We start from the raw sequence: 21,418 nt of genomic DNA on the forward strand, positions 1-21,418 counted from the left end.
CAGCTCCCCCTTTTCTTTTATTTTTTTTTAAAACAGAAAAGGTTTGAGACTGTGCCTGTCTTAGGTTGAGGGGTCGAGCACATGTCCTTACCCGTCTTTGAATACTGTAGAGCATGCCACAGCACCCATCTTTGAATACCGTAGAGCATGCTACAGCTTCTGTCTTAGGTTGGTACATGGCCACCTCCTACATTACCCGTTATCGGCTTCCGGTCTAGCACTGCAGGTAGGTTAGGTAACAGATGAAGATGCTGGACAGGTAACAGATGAAGATGCTGGACAAGGCGATGGTGTAAGTAAGCGTTGTTGAAGGCACATAAGCAAAATCGGAGCTTTTCTTTTTGTGGCTGAAAAAAGAAGAGGCAAGGCCGTACCTGTAGGAGAGACTGATGCTGGAAAATAGTTATCAAAAGAAGATTAAACTTTGTGTTGGTGAATTATCATCATGGCTTGAATAGTGTCAAGCCTAAGTCTTATGAAATGGATTAATTTATTAAAAATACATGGCCTGAAAATCAGAATTAAGAGTAGGATGATAAGAGGGCCAGTTATAGTGGATAGGAGGGTGGTGAGCCAAGGAGATTTATAAAACCAATGCTCAAACCATCCTTGTTGGGATTCAAATTCCTTTTGTCTCTTAGCTAATCTCTCATTGACTTTTTCCATGGTTTCTCTAACTACTCCAGTATGGTCTGCATAGAAGCAACATTGTTCTTTTATAGCTACACAAAGGCCGCCTTCACGCAAGAAGAGTAAATCTAAGCCTCTTCTATTTTGTAAAACAACCTCTGACAGGGAGGTCAGAGATTTTTCTAGTGCAGAAATAGATTTTGCCATGGCTGCTAAGTCTTCATTCATAGCTGTTTGCAAAAGTAACAATTGGTTCTCATGTACAAAGGCGGCAGTTCCAGTCCCTATGCCTGCAGCTATTCCACCTATGCCCAGAAGGAGGGCTATAGTCATACTAATAGGTTCCCTAGGGTATCGATTACGTCCTTCAAGTGACCCTAACACATAGTCAGATGTTAAATAGGAAATACTAGGCCATAATTGGATTAATACACAAAAATCGGAACTAAAGTTTTAAAACTGTGGTAGATATGCAAGGAGTTAGTCCTGTACTACAAGCCCAATAAGTTCCACTTGGGCCCCAAAGATAATGGTTATCTTTATTAGTATTAGTTAAAGTAAAATTAATACTACATAAATGTGAGTGAGAAGGGGGTATATTCCCTATACAAAGTCCTTGTCCGGAGATTTTTGTGATGGTAAGCTTGGAGCTAGGTAAAATGGCACATTTAGGATCAGGTTTACTACTATAATTCCAAAAAATATTTATGGCAATTCCTTCATAATAAGGAGGACTGGAAGTAAGACACAACCAACATTCTTTGGTTCGGTTAGGATAAGTATGATTAAGAGCATAAAAAGCACTATTGATTAGGTTAAATAAATGATTTTCAGAACTAAGAGTGGCAGGCGTAGTTTTGAGTGAAATATCAGTTTTGGGATAAATAGAAGGAGTGATAATTTGGGCAATTGGTTGTTTAAATAAATGAAGTATAGATTGAGAAGAAGGTTTTTGATCTATAAGTACTGAATTAGGTCCTACAGCTATTGGAACAGTATTTTGTTGTAGTTTAATAGTGAACCAAAGGCCAAAATCATATCCGGGAGCATAAAATTGGAGACCCCAAGTTCTTCCTTTAAGCCAGTGGGGTAAATTATTTTCATTTTTTCCTTGATTAGAAAAGGAAATATTTAATGGATTGCAGAGAAAATTAGAGCCACAAATGGTTTGTGGTAATTTGGATGCATAACAATTATCTTTACCTGAAGGGGTAAAATTATGGTGTACCGTAATCCAATCCCAGGTGGACGAAGGGTTCCAATATGCATCCCCTGTAGTTTCACATCCCCAGGCAGCACAGAAAAAGGACTCTATGTCCCCACATAATTTCTTTTGTTGGGGGTTTCGGCCATCTTTGGGACAAACATAAAAGTCTGTGTTTCCAAGAAAGCATCTACGTTGTGGGTCTTGACACCCCCTATGGATCCACCCTTCTCCTAAATTATTTTTTATCTTAATATTGGGATTTTTTATTTCAGGTGAATCCCAGGTGTCCACTCCAATAGTTAGTTGACATATGTCTGGGTGTAGAGTTGGCCACCATGTTCCGAGGGCATGTACACCCTCCACTGACCAGACTACTTTACCAGTCTGGGAATAAACTTGCCATGTGAGAGATATAGGGATGTGGGGATTAATTCCTGATGTCAGGAAGGGAAGTAGTAGATGTAGGATTATCCTCCGGAACAGTATCAGAGGTGTCATCTTCAATGGTTTGTTCAGGCACCGCGGTGACTCGTATCAGTCGTTCTGGGACCCACACTGGAACTTGTTGATCCTGTGGAAAAACACAAACAGACCCTCGGACCCTACGGAGAACAGGGTCTGGACCCTTCCATTGTCCAGTGAGGACATCTTTCCACTTGACCCATGGTTGAGGAGGGGAATTAGGAGAACCATGACGGTCAGCAGCTGAACGCCTATTATCATCCAAAGTTAAAAAATTTAAAATGAAAAGAACTATGTTAAGTTTATCCCTGGGGGATCTATAGGAGACTCCAATGCCTCCTTTTTGTTTTAATAATTGATTTTTGAGAGTAAGGTGGGCGCGTTCAATGATACCTTGGCCTTGAGGGTTGTAGGGAATTCCAGTTACCAATTGTATGGCAAATGTATCAGCAAAATGTTTAAAACTTTTAGAGGTATAAGCAGGTCCATTATCTGTTTTAATAATTTTTGGAATGCCCCAACAAGCAAATGTTTGTAAACAATGTTGAATAACATTGTTTACTTTCTCTCCGGTTAAAGGAGAGGCCATAATAACTCCTGAATATGTGTCAATAGACACATGGACATACTTTAGATTCCCAAATTCAGGGATATGAGTGACATCCATTTGCCAAATATGATTAGGCAAAAGACCACGTGGATTTACTCCAAGTGATTGAACTGGAATAAGAGGTGCACAGTTTTGACAATTTTTAACTATTTGTCTGGCAATATCTTTTGAAATAGGAAATTTTCTGCGTAGGGTAGTGGAATTTACATGAAATTTATCATGGAAAAGTTTGGCCTGTTCTGTAACAGAGAATACATAGGTTGCTTTAGTGGCTATATCAGCTAAGTAATTGCCTTTTGTTAAAGGTCCAGGCAGTTTGGTATGAGCTCTGATATGACCTATATAAAAGGGATGGGATCGTTCATGGATCAATTGTTGTAAGCTATTAAAATAGGAGGTAATGGTAGAGTGTTGAGAAATATAAGGCACTGTTTCTAACACAGCTAATGAATTTTTAACATAACAGCTATCAGTAAGTAAATTAAATGGTTTATCTTTTAATAATTTAAAAGCTAGTATAACTGCAGCTAATTCAGCAATTTGGGCAGAAGAGGCTGGAATAATAGTAGTATGTACTTCTTTATTAATTATTACAACTCCAGATCCATTTTTAGATCCATCAGTAAACACTATAACACCTTCTATTATGGGATTAACCTTCGTTATTTTTGGAAAAATAACAGGAGTGTTTAAACAAAATTGAATCCAGGGATGTTTAGGATAATGATTATCAAATTTTGCATTTGTAGTACATTGAAGTATAGCCCAGTCTGTATCATTATTAATCAACCATAATAATTGTTTAACAGTATAGGGAGTAATAATAAATTTTGGATGTGTCCCAAATGTAGATATGCAGCTTTCTATGCCTTTAAATATTAGCTAGGACACAGCATTGGGGTAGGATTGAAGCACCTTAGAGGGAGAACTAGGCAAATTAAGGGTACATAAAGGACCCCCTTGCCAGATAATACCTGATGGACTGTGTGCTTCTGGAATGACAATAAATGACAGAGGTTGAGTTAAATCACAACGAGATACCTGAGAAGATTTTAGACGTTCTTGAACTAGCTGAATCGCCTGTCTGGCTTCAGGTGTGAGAACTCTTATAGAATTTAAGTTAGGATCTCCCTTGAGCAAATCAAAGAGAGGCTTTAGTTCTCCTGTAGATAATTTTAGATAAGGCCTAATCCAATTGATGTCTCCCAATAACTTTTGAAAATCATTAAGCATTTTTAAGTGATCTATTCTTATGGTAAGTTTTAAAGGTTGTACTGTAGTAGCTGATAATTTAGTTCCTAAATAGTCTTGTAAATTTCCTGTTTGTATTTTGTTTGGGGCAATAATTAGACTCCACGATGCCAATTCTTTGGTTATAAATATTAAAGATTCTTTTAAAAGGGCTATTTCTTTATGGCATAAGAGGATATCATCCATGTAATGATAAATTAAAAGTTGTTTAAATCTTTCTTGGGTAGATTTTAAAGCTTTATCCACATAAATTTGGCACAAGGTAGGACTATTAGCCATACCTTGGGGCAATACAACCCATTCAAATCTTTGATCAGGTTGAGCATGATTGATAGAGGGTAAGGTGAAAGCAAATCTCCAGCAATCATTTTTATGTAAAGGTATGGAGAAAAAACAATCTTTTATATCAATAATAATAGTAGGCCATCCTTTGGGCAGAGCAGAAACTAAAGGCAGGCCACATTGAATGGGCCCCATAGGGTGCATCTGATCATTAATTGCTCTGAGATCATGAAGCAGTCTCCATTTCCCTGATTTCTTTTTAATAACAAAAATAGGTGTATTCCAAGGAGAGGTAGAAGGTTGGACATGACCTGCATCAAGCTGTTCTCTGACTAGATTTTGGGCAGCCTCTAATTTTTCTTTGGTCAGGGGCCACTGAGGTATCCATCGAGGCTTATCATCTTTCCAAATTATTGGAATTTTATCTGTTTCAGTGGCCCCTAGGAAAAACCCAGTCCTGTGGTATTAGTTTTTGGAATAGGTATACTTGGAGGGGAAGTATTACCTTGATTGTGCTTACCTAAACCTTTTCCTTCTTTATACCCCATATGTTGTAACATATTTTTAATTGGGGTACCTTTATAGATTTGATCAGTAGTTAATTTAACATCCATTTGTTGCAAAATATCCCTTCCCCATAGGGAGATGGGTAAATCACATACATATGGCTGAAATATTCCAGAATGACCTTCACTATCTTTCCATTGTAAAGAAGCTGCACTCTGGTCGGGACTGGAAGCTACATCCAGTCCTCTTATGGTCTGGTTGGCTGTAACAAGTGGCCAGCTTTTTGGCCAGTCATTGGAAGAGATAATACTTTTATCTGCTCCTGTATCTAATAATCCTGTAAATTCCTTTCCCCTATGGTAAGTTTTAATAATGGACGGTCCCCAAGATTCATAGTGAAGCAAGCAAAAGGATCCCCAGTAGATTTAAATTCTTGAGATCCCCTAATTTTATCGTTTCTGGACCATAGGGTATGATTACTTGGTAGAATTAACATTTGAGCAATTTGATCTCCCGGAGATATTACTGTAATTCCTCTAGGAGATGAAACCATAATTTTTACTTTTCCCTCAAAATTAGAATCAATAACCCCTGGATGAACTATAAGTCCTTTTAGGGTAGGTGAACTTTTACCTAATAAAAGTTCAACCGAATTTTGTGGTATTTTGTCATTCCAATCTGAATCTATCATTTGAACTCCCATATCAGGAGTTAAGACCAGTCTGGAGATGGCACAGATGTCCAGTCCTGCGTTCCCTTTAGTAGCTCTGGATTCTCTCCTTTCTCCGTAGGGGGGTACCATTGCCTTAGAACCTGTTGAATTACCCTGTAAATTTGTTGTGGGCCCCAGGGTAGGCCCTGCTTCCCATTTTTTGTCAGTCTTGGGTTAGGTCCTAAATAATTACCATTTTTATCCTTAACTGATTGGTATACACTTGTCCAATGATTACCCTTTTTACATCTAGGACATAGCCCTGGTTTTAGATTTTTATTTGGAGTTTTATTTGGACAATTGGTTTTGTAATGTCCAAATTGTCCACAAAGAAAGCAAGTTCTGGAGGTTATTTTATATGATGGGTTGGTATTATAGGGTTTTTGTAACCCTTGTACAATGGCTGAAGCTAACACTTGTCCCTGAATAGTAGAATCATTTATATCTCTGCAAACCTTTAAATAGGCAGATAAATCTTTAGTTTTCCAGGGTCTAATGGCTTCCTTACACCATTTATTAGCTTGTTCATATGCTAATTGCTTGATCAAAGGCATAGCTTGATCAGCTTCCCCAAATATTCGACCAGCTGTTTGTATTAACCTGTCTACAAAATCTGCATATGGTTCATTAGAACCTTGTATTACTTTAGACAATTGACCTTGTAAATCCCCTGATCCTTGAAGAGTTCTCCAGGCTCTTACTGCGGCAGTAGCAATTTGTTGATACACCGCGGGAGGATATTGAATTTGAGCCTGAATATTATCATATTGTCCTTGCCCTGTGAGCATTTCTATATTCCATGCAGGATTGCCTGCTGCTGCATTCCTTCTGGCTGTATCTAAACAAATCTCTTGGTGAGTTGTTTTCCACATTAAATATTGCCCACCAGTCAAAGTAGCCCTAGCTAAATTCTCCCAATCTCTAGGGATCAAGTTTGAAGATGAAATAGTCTCTACAAGTGACATAGTGAATGCAGCTTGAGGACCATAAGTACTAGCTGCTTCTTTTAATTGCTTTATTAATTTAAAATCTAATGGTTGATGATACCTCTGATTTTGTGGATTTTCAAATACAGGAAAACAAGAACTAGTATTGGGCTCATGTTTCCACCAAGGTTGCTTCAAGGGGTTTTATGGGTAATACGGATTATATTCAGGAAGAGGTACCTTAGGAGGTTCCTCAGGTCCCGGGGGGGCAGGAGGAAAGAAATTGGGCTGTATATTAGAACCATAGGATGGTGGAACTAATCCTGGCACTTTAAAACTGAAGTCTTTAACTGAAGGATACAATTTCTTACCACTAGGTGGCACCGACTGTATATTGTCGGCTCTTGGTTTAGGTTCCTCATCTGATAGTTCCTCCCCTGACTCAGAATGGTTAGATTTAAAAGGGGGAAGGGAACACAATGACCTTTGTTCCTTCACTTCCTCTAGGATATTATTTCCTTCATCTAAAGAGGTTTGAAATTTCTCTTTTTTCTTTGAAGTTAAACAGTCTTTTACAAGAGACCATATAGCTAAAGTGCCAGCAGGTAATTTTTCCTGTTGATCAATTTTAAATAATTCTTCACCCAATTGTTCCCATTGAGGGATATCTAATAATCCTGTATCTAAAAACCAAGGAGATATAATTTCTACTGTTTGTAAAAATTTTCTTGCCGTGGAGGCTTTTAAAGGTGTACCATTAATTCTTAAAAGAGCATTTAAAGGCCCTTCCATACGAGCTCTAGACATTTCTGAACCCATATTCTAGTTGTTTTGTCTAATTGAGTCGACGCAAAGAAAAGAGACACCAGTTTTATAAATCAGTTTTATTGCGTCCTTCCTATTTTTTGTTCCTTTATTCTATAGCTCTTATGGCCGCCTTTTGCGTGCCCTTGGACTTTTTAATAAGTCCTGATCGCTTTTTTGCGATTGTAATCACTTATTATTACTTTTAATTGGACCGTTTTACACATGTCCTATTTTAATTATTATAATGTCCCTGGACTACCTTTCTTTGTTTAATTGCTTTGTAATGTCCCCGGACCACCCTCCGTGTGTCCTAATTGTCGCGAACTTTCACTTTAATTGGACTACTTTTCATATGTCTTAATAATTATAATGTAATGTTAAGGCTGCCTTTATTTCTTTTATATCATTTATCTATAAGACTTATTATAACATTAATCTTAAAAATTTAATCTTAAAAACTATTTAAAAACTTTAATCTTAAAAACTTATTAAAACTTTAACCTTAAAAACTTTATTATAACTTTAATCTTAAAAACATTTAATCTTAAAAACTTATAATATTAATCTTAAAAAACTTAAACTTAAAAACTTACTATAATATTAATCTTAAAAAACTTAATCTTAAAAACTTATTATAATCTTAAAAACTTACCTAGGTAGTTGCTTCAATTCCCGGGTTTCGGCACCAGAATGTCGCGTTCCTTCCGCCCGCAGAGAGAAAACACGACACCTCAGTTGATCATCAGAGCTCTTTATCCTCAGATGATGATTTTACAAGGCAGTTACAGTTATATATATATGAATTGTGAGACAATCAGGTTACAGAGCTCAATAGTACAATCAGGTTAATCAGGTTACAGAGTTCAATAGTAGGATTACAGTATATCAAAAAGTACATAGTGGGCACAGATACAGAAGAACAATCAGTTATAGGATATGCAGGGAGAGCAAGATTTCAATATAATACAATCAGAGCAACTAAAAGGCATATGCAAGCATAAGTCACTTTTGTCCAATCAAAGCAGTTCCTCTTGGCCCTGGCTCAATGCCGGGGCCGTCTTCCCAGACAGCGTCAGCTGCTGGCTTAGTGCTGGGGCCAGTTCTCATGGCAGTATCAGTCATACGTTGCAAACCAGGTTGCCCCGGCTTAGTGCCAGTTCCTCAATGTTGCAGATCATGCTGCCCCGGCTCAATGCCAGTCCTTAATGTTGCCAACCAGGAGCCCCGGCTTGGTGCCAGGGGTCGCACTGAAGTCATTGATGTTCCTTGATGTTGCAGTCTGAGTTGCCCCGGCTCAATGCCAGGGTACAGTCCTTGTTGCAATTTATGTTGCCCCGGCTCAATGCCAGGGTACAGTTCTAGTTCAGTGTCAGTTCAGTGTCAGCCTACTGGCTCAGCGCTGGGGCTCCTTCTTTAAGCAGTGTCAGCTGTTTGTTGCAATTCTATGTCTCAGCATCTGGGCCACACTGATGTCCTGCATCAGGGCCACACTGAAATCCTCAGTGTCTCAGCATCTGGGCCACACTGATGTCGTGCATCAGGGCCACACTGAAATCCTCAAGCCAGGCCAGGCTTAGGATGGGGTCTGCAGCCCCCGACAATCTCTTTGAATCCATTGTCTACTTATCCTAATAACAAGCATAATAATGTCTTATTCAGGGTTTCCATGAGGATTATTGGGATAGTTTGTTTCTAGAGTATAGCAGATGTGCAATAAATGTCAGATTTTTTTCCCTCTCCCAGTCAATTGTCTGAAGAGGTCTCATGGTCAGGACATTGTATTCACTATTCCTTTTCCTATGGCAACTGTGTTTTTATGATGGGATTATAGCATGCACATGCGCGCACACACACACACACACACATACACACAAAGAACCAACCCTGTATTGTGATATGGATAGGAGGTGTCTCCCAAAAGTTCCTGTTTTAAAGGAGGAAGGTTCAGAGGTGAAATGATTAGATTATGAAAGCTATAACCTAATCATCATAAAAATCAATTAGATGGCTTAGTAATTTGAATAGACTATCTGGGTGATAACTGTAGGCAAGTGGGGCATGACTGGAGAAAGTAGGTCGCTGGAGGTGTGTCGTTGGAGATTAAGTCTCCTCCCCCTGACTCCTCTTTCACACATACTCTTTCTCTGCTTCCCGTCTTCCCTGAGCTGAGCAGTTTTCTTCCACTATAGCCTTCTGCCATGATGTTCTGCCTTATCTCAGGCCCAGAGCAATGGAGTTGACTAATTATGGACTGAGATCTCTGAAACTGTGAACCCCAAATGAACTTTCCCTCCTCTAAACTATTCTTGTCAAGTATTTTGGTCACATCAATGCAACACACCCAATAACCAAGAAGGTGAGATTTTAGTATCAGAAATGTGTCACTCACTAAACCATAGAAAGGTAAGGCATCGTTCTTTATTTTCCAGCTGCTTCTTCAGAATGTATGTATTATTCATCTTTCAACTGAAAAGAATTCCTAAATTGCCTCCTGCTTTTCAAAGAAAATATCACCCAATTCATCAATAATTGCTTCTTGTATCTTTTCACTATGCTTCTTAGTAACAATGCTAATGAATATTTGGGGACTGTACTACATTCTAGATGCTGTTCTAAGAACTTCATGAGTGTTAATTCATTTAAAAAAATACCCTATGAGGAGATATCATTCCTGTTCTGATATAATGAATGTACAAGATAAGGCTGTACAGAATTCAAGTAACTTTCTCAAGATCATATATCTGGGGTGCCTGAGTTAGATTTCCAACGCATGTAAATTGGATCTAGGGACCATGTTGAAAGCCAATAATCATTAAGGTGTCCTCATCAAATGGAAACCTTTAATTTAAAATTTCCTTTTTAAAAATTTTTAATTTTTTTTATTTTTTACTTTTTTTATTTTTACAGACTGCATTTTGATTCACTGTACACAAATGGGGTACAAATTTTTGTCTCTATGGTTGTACACAATGTAGATTCACACCATTCATGTAATCATACATATACATAGGGTAATGATGTCTCTCTCATTCCAACATCGTTCAGACTCCTGCCCCCTCCCCCTCTCATTTCCTCCTACATAATCTAAAGTTCTGCCATTCTTCTCTTACCCCCAAACCTCCCACCCCCAATATGTAACATCATCCACTTTTCAGGGAAAACATTTGGTCTTTGATTTTTTGTGTGTGTGTGGGGGGATTGGCTTATTTCACTTAGCATGATATTCTCCAATTCCATCCATTTATTTACAAATGACAAAATATTATTCTTCTTTATGGCTGTATAATATTCCATTGTGTATATATACCACAGTTTCCTTGTCCATTCATCTATTGAAGGGCATGTAGGTTGGTTCCACAATCTAGGTATTGTGAATTGAGCTGCTATGAACATTGATGTGACTACACCACTGTAGTATGCTGATTTTAAGTTCTTTGGGTATAAACTGAAGAGTGGGATAACTGGGTCGAAAGGTGGGTCTATTTCAAGTTTTCTGAGGAATCTCCATACTTCTTTTAGAGTCACTGCACCAATTTGCAATTCCACCAGCAATGTAAATATGTGCCTCCTTCCCCATATCCATGCCAACATCTATTATTGCTTGTGTTCTTAATAACAGCCATTCTAATTAGAATAAGATGAAATCTTAGAGTTCTTTTAATTTGCATTTCTCTAATTACTAGAGATGTTGAACACTTTTCATATATTTGTTAATGGTTTGTATATCTTCTTCTATGAAGTGTCTGTCCAGTTCCTTGGCCCATTAATTGATGTGGTTCTTTGTATTTTTAGTGTAAAGTTTGAGTTCTTTATAGATTCTGGAGATTAGTGCTCTATTTGGAGTGTGTGTGGCAAAGATTTTCTCCCATTCTGTTGACTCTTTTCACATTATTGCTTCCTTTGCTGAGAAAAAGCTTTTTAGTTGGTATTTACCACATTTATTGATTCTTGCTTTGATTGCTTGAGCTTTGGGGGTCTTGTTAACAAGTATAGCAGTAAGCCTACAATGATGAAGATTTGGACCTACATTTTCTTCTATTTGGTGCAGGGTCTCTGGTAAAATTCCTAGGCATTTGATCCATTTTGAGTTTTGAGCAGGGTGAGACACAGGGGTCTAATTTTGCTTTACTACATATGGATTTCCAGTTTTTCCAGCATCATTTGTGAGCTGACTAGTTTTTCTCCATTGTATGTTTCTGGCACCTCTGTCTAGTATGAGGTAACTATTTATGTGGGTTTGTCTCTGTATACTCTATTCTATACCATTGGTCTTCATGTCTCTTTTGGTGCCAATACCATTCCTTTTTTATTACTATTGCTCTGTAGTATAGTTTAAATTCTGGTATTGTGATACCTCCTGCTTCACTCTTCCTACTCAGGATTGTTTTGGCCAAATTTAAAATTTTCTACATTCTGTTTACATTTTCCCATCCGTTAGTCTCCATCATAGGTATTTCTTGGCCAAAGTAGAAGCTGCTCCATGTATGGACATAACATGAGCATCTGTGCTACTTGCCTTCTGCTCACAGTTCCTACTCTGGGTTTCTTAAGGCCCAGTTAAGGCTTTTTGGAACCTTTATTGTTTACCTGTTAATTCATGGATTTGCTATTTGTGCACTAATTTATTTGTTTCTACACTAATTCATTTATTCTATAAACACTGTGAGTATATTATGTATCAAACAATATGAATATTTAAAGGTAAGTAAAACATGGCCCCTACTCATCAAGACTTTAGTCAGATTGGGAAGGCAGAGGCACAGGTAAAGTATTTCATGTGACTAATTTTTGTGGGTGTTACTTTAACCAAGGTACATTCAGTATATTATGGTAGCACAGAAGTACTGAAATTTGAAGAGGTCTAATGTTGTCCCATTGCTGAATCAAAGATGCACAGGTATTATATAGATATCCATCACAGTGATATGTGTATGGAAAGGGGAAGGGGAAAATAATTGGAGGAAGAAGAAAAATCATGGGAAAAGGTACACTGTTGAGACAAAAATATGGTAGTCAGGGATCTGCTATCCTGAATCTCACTGGGACAGGTGTGCTTCTGGGAGTGACAGGAAACGAACTTCTAAGGTAGTGTCTTAAGTAGGTGGGTTAATGTATTTTTTAACATATTAATTTTAGAGAAATTTAGTATTTGAGACTAGGGTCAAATTAGTGTTAGGAAGACTATTTAAGACACAATAGTAACAGTCCAGATAAGAAACTATGAACTTTATAATTGCTTCAGTAATGAGATGTGACACAGTCCCCTCAAGTGTGGATCTGGATGGATCCTATGGAATCTAAGATGTGTCCTGGGTAAGTGGATGATTGTGGTAACATTAATTGTGATCAGTAATTCAGGAAAATGACCAAATTTTTAACAGAGTTTCATTTTGGGCAATGAGGGAGAAATACTTAGCAAGTGGACGAAATGTGCTAATTCTTCAATAAAAATTTGAGTGCTTATTAAGTGTGCTGAATTTTTGATGTTTAAAATTTGGGATGTTTGGTTATGACATAATTTTACCTTAAAGAGGACATAGTCCAGTGGAGGGAGGCAGATATTGGATTGTAATATAGAAGAATATTGACCAATTAATAGGGTCTTTGGAGTATGTGACTAAGGAGAACTCAGTTTGGATGGTGGGTGAAGTGTGCCCTGGGCAAATGATTTTAGCACTCAAACACAATTTTTACAGAGAGGGAAGGCTGGATATGAATGATATTCTAGTTGAGGGAACATAAAAATTACTGAGGCATGAGAAAATTTAAGGCCTTTAGGGAGGTCATTCTGTGACTGGGATGTAGACATATATACAATTGTGGATAGGTGCTCATGGATTTGTGTTTGTTACAGCAGGACTTCAACTCAGATTCAACTTTCCTGCTCAAACTTTTTCTAACAATTATTGCCCAGAACAATAATTAAATTAGTAATGCAAGTCAGGAAATATAGACATGAAAATATCAGAGGCATTAATAGGATTGTTACTTTCATTTAAACAAAAAAACAAGTATGTTTTCTGAGGAAATCTCCATACTTCTAGGTGTGGGAAACCCAGGATTTTTGATTGAGTGATTGGTGGAATGCTTTCCTATCAAAATTGTCTTTAAAACAATTTATTTATACCATGGCTGTCTTACTTTCCAAAACCTTTTCTTTAGAAGCAGAAGTTAAAATGGGATATAATAAATGCCCTTTGAACTTAATTTGGGAGTCAATTTCATGACATTTGCATTAGTAGAAAACAGGTCCTAGGTTGTAATTGTGAATGAATAGCAAATTGTTTTGGAGAAGAGAAATTACCTTCTGACAGCTTAAAAACCAAGAAAGAAGAAAGACACAGGCTTTTCTTTTGTCAGCCTCTTTCCCTCCCCCATTTCCCCCCTCCCTTTCTCATTTACACTCCCCTGTCTCTTGAGAAGCTTGGATCTTGGCCAGAGCATGTATTCTCCAAGTCCCTGCAGAACCTGATTGAAGTGAAATTGGCAGATTTCCAAGTGGAAGGAGGTGATAAAGAAATTATGTTTTGTGCATTTAGAAATATGCCACAATGAAATGCACTATTCTGTATAATTATTATGCACTGATAAAAAAGGGTCAGTAGACTCCTACAACAATTAGCAGTTTATGATTTATGCTTTGGTGAATTGGACAGATGGTTTACCTACCCAAATGCATATTTCAATACCAGCAAGGCTTTTGACTGTTACTTTTATTCCAGGAGTCATTTCAGTGATAAAATCTTCAGTTCAAGTCAACAAAACTCTAGTACCTGAAAGGCACTGTACTAGTAAACCAATAAAACCAGTAAAAAAATATAAATTTATTTTCTTCAAGAAAGTAGCCATTATAATGATTATGTAGTTGTGCAGTTACTTGCATTTCAATACAACAAATTATAGAGTTAACTCTAGTTGACTAGTTCTTGATTATCTGTATGCTTATTTTATCCATAGTACAATTATTTTATATGTGTGATTTGGTATTCCATCTCCTGTCATGGCTCTAACCCCCAGCATGGGTTTTCAACCATCCTGACAAGTTTGAACTGGTTGATTAGCTGGTTTCTGCTGCCTCAAGTCACATATTTTTAAAATTTGCATGTAGCAGCTGTTGTTTCAAGTATATTTTGCTAATGTATTTTTACCAGTTTTACAATACCTAATCTGATGTAACTCTGAGTTATTTTCCAAGTCATGATATTCCATTAAAGAGTTTGGTAGCTATATAAGATCTATTTTCTCTTGGTATTTATCCATCATATGAAATATGTTTATTTGGATTACTTTAGTCATTATTTAAGAGATTGCCAATGATTAAATAGCTAGAAGAGATTATTTGTATAAGAAAAAAATCTTTCATACATGAATAATACAAATTTGTTAATTAAAACTCTGGAGTAGGGAGAATATATTTAAATTTAAGTCTCTGTTTCTGTGAGCAAAAACAGTTTTAGTAAAGAAAATAAAGTAGAACTTACATTACAAAGTTAATATGACTATCTGCATTGTCATTTGAATTTTTTAATTCTTTTTAGCTATGAATTGTCATTCTATTAGAATATTTTTAAGAATAGTCTTTATTGCCTTTTATTACTGCTTCAGTTATGTCTACCCATAAGCAATTTAGGAAAAGAAATAAAAATCTCTAAGTAAATTTGTATTTAAATTCAGATTATTCCCTTGACCCCTCGGCACTTTTTCATGCATTATGTGTTATAAATACTTTTGAAAAATTTTGAAAGTGGGATGAATTAAGATGGAATTTATATATTCACTTTAACATTCCTTTCTTTTCAAACAGTACAGGAAGACATGTGAAAATGAGAATGATTTGGGAATCCCTTCCTACAGGAATGTCTTTCACAAATGGAGCTTTGCTTCTGGTTTTCACTGGATACTGACCTGGTGGCAGAGCCACAGTTGCCTTTCTTGCTATTTCCAGTGATTCACAGAACATTTGAATAGTGATGCTTGCCTTGGTTTTACCGATTTTCATTCTGATACCTTATTTACGTTGTTGGGGCAGAAAAAACTTGGAAATACAACCAAAAAAAAAAAAAAAAGGGAATCATCAGCAAAAAAAGGATCAAGATTTTCTTACTGCTGGCCACACCAAACCGCCCAAATTTTTTAATACCTTGAAAAGCACTGTAAAGAAGATTGCAAAGTGTTCATCCATTCATCCACTCACAACTTATCTACTGAAGAAGATGATTCAAAGAAAGACTTTTCCTTCTCACCAACATTCAGTTACCGAGTGGTTATTGCCAATGGTCTGCAAAATAAAATTAATGTAACTAACAGTGATAATGAGGATCTGTTTCAAGAGCTATCTTCAGTTGAGAGCTCTTACTCAGAATCATTAAATGAACTAAGAAGTAGTACAGAAAACCAGTTACAGTCAGCACACACCACGCCAGTTACACACAAGAGGAAGAGCTCGGCAGTCTTGCACCCTCTGAGGGCAGTTCTAATGGGGAGTACACTCTGCATAGCTTAAAACTTGGGGCTTTATGAAAGCTAAGAAAATGGAAAAAGAGTCAAGAATGTGTCTCCTCAGATTCAGAGTTGAGCACGATGAAGAAGTCTGGGGAATAAGAAGCAAATCTTTAGACAGAACTGCCTGAAAACAAAAGACAAATGCTCTAGAGCCAGGGTTCAGTTCCTCTGGCTGCATTAGCCAAACACATGATGTCATGGAAATGATCTTTAAGGAACTTCAGGGAATAAGTCAGATTGAAACAGAACTTTCTGAACTATGAGGGCATGTCAATGCTCTCAAGCACTCCATTGATGAGATCTCTAGCAGCGTGGAGGTAGTGCAAAGTGAAATCCAACAGCTCCATAGAGGGTTTGTCCAGTCTTGGGGGGAAACCAGAGACATCCATGATTATGTTAAACAGGTCATATGGGTAGCAAACCAAGTCTGAGATTTTTAAATGTGCCTGAAGAAAGATTTGAATATATTGAAAGTGTGGTGTAACAAATTCTAATAGATAAAATGGGTTTCTCAGGTGCACCAAATGCTATTAAAATTGAATTTGCTCAAAGGATAGGACACCAATGGGACTGCCCAAATGCAAAACCTTGACCGAACTTGTATACTTTGAAACCCCTCAGCAAAGGATTCTGTCTTTAAAAAATCATATAAACTCAAGGGAACAGGCATTGGAATCTCAACAGATATTCTGACTTATGATATCAAAGAAAGAAAAGAGAAAGGAATTCCATCTTCCCAGACATATGAGAGCATGGATATGAAGTTATCTACTCCAGGGCCCAAAACCAAAAAGAAAAATTGGCAGTCACCTGATGATAGTGATGGAGAGGTAGAATCTGACCTTAATAGAAACAGTTATGCTGTGCTTTCTGAACCAGAGTTTCCAACAAAAGGAAGTACATCCAAGTCAAGCTCAAAATCACACAGTGCCAGACCTAAGAATAAAACTGTAAATAGCATAGTCCAAATAAACCAGATCATGATAAAATTCCCTCACAATTGCCAGAACCAAATAACTTGGAAAAGCAAACCACAACCCAATATGCAGATGCAATGCCTCTCTGGCATTCACAGAGTGATTTTTTACTGCTAAACTTAGTTGTTCTGAGTCAGATTTTTCCAAATTGTGTCAGTCTTACTTGGAAGAGTTTTCAGAAAATCAGTATTTTATTAGAACAAATGGGAGCTCCCTTTTATCATCTTCAGACCAGGAGCTTTGGCAGAGAAAACAGGAGGGTGTAACTACCTTGTATGACAGTCCTCAGGACCAGCATTTGAATGAGAGTGCTCAAGGTGTCCAAGTACAGAGTGAAACTAAGAACACAGAAACTGTGGACAGTGGAATTTGTAATAGCATGGTGTGTCCATCTGGAGAACAAAGTCATTATAGTTATTCTCAGTTCTGTTCCCCTGAGGATCTTTCTCCATGGAAGGAATGGAATCAAGTAGAGCAAGGAGCCGATTTAGGTTTAGACTCATACACGCAGAAAGCTTTTGATTATGACACAAATAGTTTATTTGACCAACAGCTGGATGTCTTCAATAAAGACCTAGAAGACTTGGGAAAATGTCACAGTGACCTTCAAGATGACTCTGAAAGCTTTGATTTAACCCAGGATGGCAACTCTTCTCCATGAGCTGGCCTAGATAATAAACCACAAGGTCAGTGGGTCGACCAATATGATTTGTATCAGGAAACTACTTCTAATGAATTATACCAAAACCAAAGCCAGTTGCCCATGATGTATCGAGGTCAAAGTGAACTATGAAGTGATGATTCAGAGGATGCCCCACCCAAATCTTGGCATAGTCAATTAAGCATTGACCTTTATTATACGACTTTCAGCTTCCCAAAATTTATGTCTACACTCCAGAGAGCTAAATCAGCCTTGGAAGTAGTATGGAACAAAAGCACACAGAGTCTTAGTGTGTATGAGGACAGTGGCTCTTCATTAATGGGACGATTTCATACGTTATCTCAATCAACTGCCAATGAATCTAGTACCACCCTTCACTCTGATGTCTACACAGAGCCCTACTACTACAAAGCAGAGGATGAGGAGGACTACAGTGAACCAGTGACTGATAATTAAACAGATGTGTCGAAGTCATGGAACAAGTCCTTGCAAAGCTAGAAAACAGGACTAGTGTTACTGAAATAGATGAACAAATGCAGGAATATGATCATCCTTCATACGAAACACCCTATGAAACCCCACAAGATGAGGGTTATGATGGGCAGGCAGATGATGTGGTTAGTGAAGGAGAACTGGAACCCTTACATGACCCAGCATCTGAAATGGAAATAAGGGAAGATGAAAAACAAAATATCCCTGATCAACTGGTGGAAATCACAATACCAAAAAGAATCCATCCTTCTTTCAAAGAGGCAGCTTTAAGGGCCTATAAGAAACAAATGGCAGAGTTGGAAGAGAAGATCCTGGCTGGAGGTACTCATGTTTAAATGCTACGTTATGAATTAATAGTGTTTTGCCATTGAGTGTTGCTGCTTAGAGCATGTTCTGTTTACATGGATGAAGAGTGTACTTGTGATGAATTTGCATGTCTTTTTTGAGAAGGATTGGGTTTCATGCAACTAGCTCTCCCAGCAAGTTGGGTTTGATAATCTAAAGTAAAAACATAATTCAAGTAGTTCATATAAAAAGGGCTCCAAATTTAACCCTACTCATTGGGGTATGATTCTTCAGCGTGACACAAACCCCATTTCATATTAACCAAGTGTGGCATCAGTTGTCAAGAAAATGAGGAGTGACCAGACTGCAAGCGACTTCAGGGACCAGGACAGAGCAGCCAGAGACTTCCCCAAGAAGCCCTGCCCCCTGCAGTGGGAGGTGCCTTTCAAGGCTAGCTTCTTGGAGCAGACCGCCCAGTGAGAGCCTTTCTACATAGAGCCAGTCACAAGTCCCTGAACCAATGGAGAGCTTCGATCCACAAGCAGCCTCTGGGATCAGGGAGGGCAGACAGAGACTTCTCCAGGTGGCTCTGCCCACTCCAGCTGCAGGCTCTTTCCACAGGGTGATCCAAGATAGTGGACTAGAGGGTGACTGCATCTCCAGTTGCTCCAGAACCCAGGAGTTAAGGAGGGGAGGCATCGAGAGACTCGGACTAAAATAGAGCCATGGGTGAGTCTGCCCACTGGGTAAAGCTCGGCCTGGGTGGCAGGCCCAGATAGAGGTAGCTTATCAGAGCAGGGCAGGGTAGCTAGAGTCTTCCACAAGCAGCCCTGCACACTCTGGTGGTGGGTCCCTCCCACACAGCCAGCTTCTCCAGGTTCTCAGAAAAGGCCCCCTAGTGAGAGCCTTTCTGATCAGAACAAGCTCCAAGTCCCAGTGCAAGTGCGGCATGCTCTGGCCCACAGGCATCTTCAGGGACCAGGACAGGGCAGCCAGAGACTTCCCCAAGCAGCCCGGACCCCTGCGGTGGGAGGCGCCTTTCAAGGCTAGTTTCTCGGAGCAGACCGTCCAGTGGGAGTCTTTCTACATAGAGCCAGCCACAAGTCCCCGAGCCAACGGAGAGCTTCGATCCGCAAGCAGTCTCTGGGATCAGGGCAGGGCAGCCAGAGAATTCTCCAGGCGGCTCTGCCCACTCCGGCTGCAGGCTCTTTCCACGGGGAGATCCAAGATGGTGGCCTAGAGGGTGACTGCATCTCCAGTCACTCCAGAACCCAGGACTCAGGAAGGGGAGGCATTGAGAGACTTGGACAAAAATAGAGTCACAGGGTGAGTCTCCCCCACTGGGCGAAACTTGGCCTGGGCAGCAGGCACAGTTAGGAGTGGCTTATCAGAGCAGGGCAGGGCAGCTAGTGTCTTCCCCAGGTAGCCTTCCTCACTCCGGCGGTGGGCTTCTCCCACACGGCCAGTTGCACGATGCAGGCCCCCAGTGAGAGCCTCTCCACACAGAGCCAGCTCCAAACCGGGAACCAGTAGGGGGCTAGGGGCACTTTCTTCGGAAGCACTGCATTATCAAGTTCCTCCAAGACTTCAGGCTACTGAAGACTAGGAGGTGATACACTGAAAATCTACCGGGACACTATAAGCCAATAGAGAAAATCTGCAATATATCAGGGTCCCACTGACAGCTGAACAATATGAGAAAACAAGGGAAGAAAATGTCCCAAACAAACCTAGATACTACATCAATAAAACCCAACGACAGCACAGCCAGAAAGGGAGTTCAGAATGTACATAATTAAAACAATCAGGGAAGTAAATGAAGAGATGAAAGAGCAAATGTAGGCATTGAAGGAGGAGATGAAAGAACAAATGCAGGCATTAAAGGATCACACCAATCAACAGTTAAAAGACAAATATGGGAAGCAAGAGATCATTTGAATAAAGAGATAGAGATACTGAAAAAAAAAACAAACTGAAATCCTTGAAATGAAGGAAACAATAAACCAAGTTAAAAACTCCATAGAAAGCATAACCAATAGGATAGAACACGTGGAAGACAGAACCTCAGACATTGAAGACAAATTATTTAATCTTGAAAACAAAGTTGGCCAAACAAAGAAGATGGTAAGAAATCATGAACCAAATCTACAAGAATTATGGGATATCATGAAAAGGCCAAATTTAAGAATTATTGGGATTGAGGAAGGCTTAGAGAAACAAACCAAAGGAATGAACAATCTATTCAATGAAATAATATCAGAAAATTTCCCAAATCTGAAGAATGAAATGGAAAACCAAGTACAAGAGGCTTATAAGACTCCAAATATACAAAATTACAACAGACCCACACAAAGGCACATTATTATGAAAATACCTAACATACAAAATAAAGACAGAACTTTAAAGGCCGCGAGAGAAAAGAATCAAATTACATTCAGAGGGAAACCAATAAGAATATCAGCAGATTTTTCAATCCAGACCCTAAAAGCTAGAAGAGCCTGGAACAACATTTACCAAGCCCTGAAAGAAAACGGATGCCAACCAAGAATCTTATACCCAGCAAAACTTACCTTCAAATTTGATGATGAAATAAGATCCTTCCATGATAAACAAAAGCTAAAGGAATTTACAAAAAGAAAACCAGCATTACAGAATATTCTCAGCAAAATGTTCCATGAGGAAGAGATGAAAAACAATGATGCAAATCAGCAACAGGAAGAACTAGCCTAAAGGAATAGCCAAATAAAGGAGAAATCAAATCATGTCAAAAACAAATATGAGTCAAATGACTGGGAATACAAATCATATCACAATAATAACCCTGAATGTTAATGGCCTGAACTCATCAATCAAAAGACATAGACTGGCAGATTGGATTAAAAAGAAAAATTCAAAAACATGCTGCCTGCAAGAGACTCATATCATAGAAAGAGATACCCATAGACTAAAGGTGAAAGGATGGGAAAAAACATACCATGCACATGGACACAGCAAAAAAGCTGGAGTATCCATACTCATTTCAGATTATGTGGACTTCAAGCTAATGCTAGTCAGAAGGGATAAAGAAGGACATTACATAGTGCTTAAGGGAAGCATATATCATCAAG

The 21,418-nt window shown here is 38.5% G+C and overlaps 1 pseudogene; it reads left to right on the forward strand.

Moving 5' to 3' along the window:
* The first annotated feature begins 12,106 nt into the window (after nt 1–12,106).
* On the forward strand, nt 12,107–18,361 carry LOC124974485 (protein unc-13 homolog C-like; annotated as a pseudogene).
* Nucleotides 18,362–21,418: the final 3,057 nt, after the last annotated feature.

The sequence above is a fragment of the Sciurus carolinensis genome, unplaced genomic scaffold (assembly GCF_902686445.1).
Source record: "Sciurus carolinensis unplaced genomic scaffold, mSciCar1.2, whole genome shotgun sequence".
NCBI classification, from domain to species: Eukaryota; Metazoa; Chordata; class Mammalia; order Rodentia; family Sciuridae; genus Sciurus; species Sciurus carolinensis.